We start from the raw sequence: 4,716 nt of genomic DNA on the forward strand, positions 1-4,716 counted from the left end.
TTGAGAAAAAATCTCAAGATCCACTAAGATGGGCTTGAAAATGTTTGTCTTGGCCTAATTGGGCCATGGGTCCATCCTACACCAAGTTTGGCCCAAAGGCCTTATGCTTTCCTTAAGCTTGGGCCAAGGCTAGCTACCAAGTCTTGAATTTCCTATGGGCTTGGTTCAAGGCTTCTTAGGCTGGGCCCATGAATGTTCTAAGGTTCTAAAAACCTTACCAAATTCACTAATGGACTTGCTTCTCTAATCCTTAACTTAATGGTACTAAGTGTCAAGATTAAAGCTAACCTCACTATCAATCTTAATGTAAGTAATAACCTAAAATTAAAAACCTAATCTAATGCATTTAAGGGTTAATCCTAATGATTAATTAGGTGGGGTGTTACAGTGGGTGTGTTGCTTCGTACTGGGTCGGGTGTCCCTACCAACTCCTTATTGCTTAACTGACTCGCCAGACCTGATTGCGGCTTTCGCTAACACCACAGGAGACACGTCGTGGCGTGATGAAGCCTTAGGATGCATTAAATGCTGCATGGTTCTAATTAGGTAGGTCCATCCCTCTGACCTGTCCAGACGCCAGGGTTTAGGGACAAGGTGTGTCCCTGATTGTTAGCCAATAGTGGTTTCAGACAGTCCTGCCATTCATCCTTTAGTCAGCATGCGCTGGGCCGACCTGGCCCAACCCAGCCTTTGTCCTCGGGCCCCGGGACTCTTCGGGCATTGTGGATAGGGCCTACTCCCCCTAGGCCCGGCCCTAGGGATTACTCCACTTACAGTACCCAACGAATTCCTAGCACATATGTGTGGTGGGAATTCAAAACATCCTTGTCACAACTTCCTTGGACACGTTCCTTGCGGCCACTCCCCCATCGTTAATACATAGGCACTTTGGCTTTAGTCGTCTTTCTAACTTCCTGACCGTTGAATTTGGGGAGGTGTCTTCCCACATCTTGGGCCGTGCACTGGCCCGTACACCACACTCGGCCGTCGTGGCTTCCCACGTCTGCATGGGTCTTTTGCCGATTGAGCTCCCCGAAACCACCTACCCACGTCATTCAATGCGGGCATCACCTTGATTTCTGCAATCCCCATGTTTCCTAACAGTTGGATCTAGTGGGGAGCGTCTCCTCGAGTCCCGGGCCGTTCATTGGCCTGTGAGTCCCACGCATTCGACGTGACTCCCCACGCCTGCATAGCCCTACACCGGTTGGGCTTCCTGAGGCCACCTGCCCGTATCATCAGCTATGCCTCTGTTTGCGTGCAGCCCTATATAAGTCCTCTTCCCCCTCTCATTTTCACCATTTGCCTCCTTGTCCTCATTTCTTTCGTTGGCTTCTCTCATTTCCCTTTCAAGTTCTTCTCTGCCGTGGTTTTCTCCGTTCCTCAAGCTTTATGTATTCCTCTTTTTCGTTCTCGGCGTCTACTTCTGTCTCGATGGCCTTGAATGGTTCCTCAAGTGCCAAGCCCCTATACTTCATTGGGAAGAGCTGGGATTCGTTGGTCTCCCCCGACGACCTTTGGGCATTCAGAATGAAGTACAAAATCCTTGTGTCAGTGGTTCTGGAGGTCCCATGGCACCGTGTGCCCGTCGTGGATGTTGATGGGATGGCTGTTTACCCTCTTATGTTCATGAACTGGCTTCGTGACGTTCTCAACTTCCTGGGGTTGGCCCCTGCGCAGCTCCATCCTAATGCCTGGTGGCTCTTGGTGACCAGTTGCATCATTTATCGAAGGGTGTTCAATGCCGGTTTCGGAGTATCCTAACTTGACAGCTCGGGAGTTCATGTCAGTGTACCGCGTGCTACACCTCGACTCGAGTTTGTGCAACTTTCAGACATGCACGGTCGGGAGGCACATCACCAGTCTTGAGTCACACCACTTGCATATCAAGGACTGGTCCCATAAAATTTTCTTTGTTTCTGGCTCGGGATGGAAGTACCCCAAGGGAGATAAGGTCCACGAGGAGTTTCCCATTCAGGCTGTCTAGTCGTACGTCCCACTGTCCAAGAGCTTGAAAGTCGACTTGTCCCAGAGGGAAGAGGCCAAGCTAGCGACAGTGCTATCCTAGGTATTGACCCACCCTTCTGACCTAAAGACCAAAGCAGTGCTGTCCGACGTCAATATCAGAAGCTACTTGACCGTTCTCGAGCGCTCGTATGTTCTTGGGTAGGACTTCTTGAAGGACCCCTCATCGCCTCAGGGTCAAAAGCGTCACTCAAATCCTCCTACAGCCTATGGCAAGGGGAAGTGGCCAAAGGTGGCTCGTGATGAGGCAGGTAGGGCTCCCCGCGGCGAGGCAGGGTGTCCTAGAGTGAAAAGGGCGCATCCCAGAACTGAGCCAGAGGGACCAGGCGTGCGAAGCCCGAGCTCCCAAAGACCCTAATTCCCCCTACCTGGGGGACTACTTCTTTTCCCGGGGCGCAGCGTTCGACGCTAGCCTCGTCATCTGTTTTGTCGATGCATATTCCACCGGCGTTCATCGTTGAAAAGGAGGAAGATGACGACATCTTTCAGGTCGCCTTTTTCAACACCTTCATTCAACCAACCCCTCGGGGGGTTGCGGTCGTGGAGCCTTTTGTCTCCTTCGAGGAAACACTCGCTCAGGAGGTCGCTCTGCTTGTTCCACCCATGGCCGCAATAGGGTCCCCGATCTCTCCTTCTATCCCGGAGGCCACTGATCGAGAAGATGCCAGCCCCTCAATCCTCCCACATGTTGGTGTCGGGGCTCTTTCCTACCCCACGGTCCCAATGCCTGATTATGGGGAGGGGACGGGCTTGAGCTCCCCCTTTGTCGCGGAGCTAAGCGACGATCAGATGTCAATCTTGTTGCCTCCCCTACAATCTTCCCTGGTGCCAGAGGTGGACTCCTATCTTACTTCTCCTGAGCAGGCGTCCTAGTCAAGTCCTCCAACAGACAGGCCATGCTTAACCGATAAGGGGATTTGACCCATGACCAAAGAGGTTCTAGAACGAGCGGAGGCTGACGTGCCACAAGCCTCCAATGCGGGTCCTGCCTTAGAGTCCGTCGAGGACACGCTGTGTCTTCGTGGCAGTTAGGGGTGTAGCCTCCACCTCCCGTGCTGGACTGGGGGCGAGCCTAACCACTAGCCCGGGCCAAGACGATTGAGCGGGAGGCTCAGAAATTGAGGCCTCTCTTTGCTTAGGTATGCTTCGCCCCCCCCCCCCCCCCAAAATTATTTTTTTAGCTTGTCCCATGGGGTAATCCCCTTCCTCCTTCTAACACTCTCATTTCTTGCAAGTCGTAGACCAACTGGCAGGCATTATCATTTAGGAGTGCGGGGAGCTTAAGGAGGAGAACTCGGCACTTCAATCTCTGGCCCTTCTTACCCACCTGGTGGTTCACAAAGTGAACCAGGAGATCAAGGCTCTCTCCTTAGAGCACGATGGGCTGATAGAGGACTTCGAGTCCTTGAAGAAGCACCATGGGCTCCTGAGGGAGAAGGTCTAGGAGCTGTAAAGGAAGCAATCTGGGCTGAAGATGGAGTTAGCTGGGACCAAAGAGGAGCTCTCCCAAGTTTCCTTAGAGTGCAAGCGCTTTGAGAAGAGAAGGACAAGATAGCCCCAGAGCAGGCCTCAGTCGCCAGGCAACGTTCTCAGCTGTTGTTCAATCACTTTTCACTCATCCGGAAAGTCTAACACCAGAGGATAGAGGTCCAGCGGAGCGAGGCTCGGGCCCATGGCTTCGAAGTTAAGTTGTTGCATGCAATGAACACCATCTTGGCTTGGGACACGTAGATCTCGATCCTGGAATCCAACCAAGAGGCCAATGCCTAGTACATTGGGAAGATCAGGTCCCAAATTTAGAACACTTGGGCCATACGAAACACGGCTTTGGGGTACGACTACAAGGAGGGCCTCGAACGGCAGCGAGACCATCTACAGGAATATCCCAGGAAATATCTCAACACTTTGAGTCTGGCCTCCCTAGAACCGAACCCTCAGGCTCATGAATTCTTCAAGAATCTTGGAAAATCAGGGATGCCTCCACTCTTCTCGAGTGCTCCCCTTCGTCCTCGTAGTTGCCTTTGTACAGGCTTTGAGCCCCCTTGTTATTTCGCTTTCCTCTTCTTCTTTTTTAATAACCCAAGCTCCTATGTAAAGTTAACTCATACATATATATATATATATAAGATTTTCCTTCTTTTTCCTTGCGTATTTGTTCTTTTGTGTTTTCTCCCTTTCCTTTTTGTTTGGACATGGGTCTCAGGACTCACTTCGTAGGGACTTTTGTCCGCGCAGTTGTGTAATCATGTGGCGGGCCCGACCTTAACCTCAAGGTCTCAACCTCGTGGTGAGTCTAGGGACTGGCCTTGTCGGCCACAGGGCTCTCCAAGTTTAGGGACTTGTCTCCAAGGGGCCGTGTAGGCAGAGCTTGGGATGCTCTAGCCTAGTCTCAACCCCACGGCGAGTCCCAACCCCACGGCGAGTCCATAGACTTGGCTTGTATCATGCAGGTCAGCAAGCAAAGGGACTTGTGTCCGACTAGTTATGGGTGGGGCAAAGTTCAGGAAGCTCTAACCCTAACCTATGCCATGCAACAAGTCCAGAGACTCAGCTTGTAGCATGAAAGTCGACAAGTCAAGAGACTTGTGTCCGACTGGTTGTGGGTGGGGCAGAGTTTGGGGGACTCTGGCCCTAACCAATGCTTCGCGATGAGTCCAGAGACTTGACTTGTAGCACGAAGGTTGACCAGTC

The sequence above is a fragment of the Juglans regia genome, chromosome 7, assembly GCF_001411555.2.
Source record: "Juglans regia cultivar Chandler chromosome 7, Walnut 2.0, whole genome shotgun sequence".
NCBI lineage: Eukaryota > Viridiplantae > Streptophyta > Magnoliopsida > Fagales > Juglandaceae > Juglans > Juglans regia.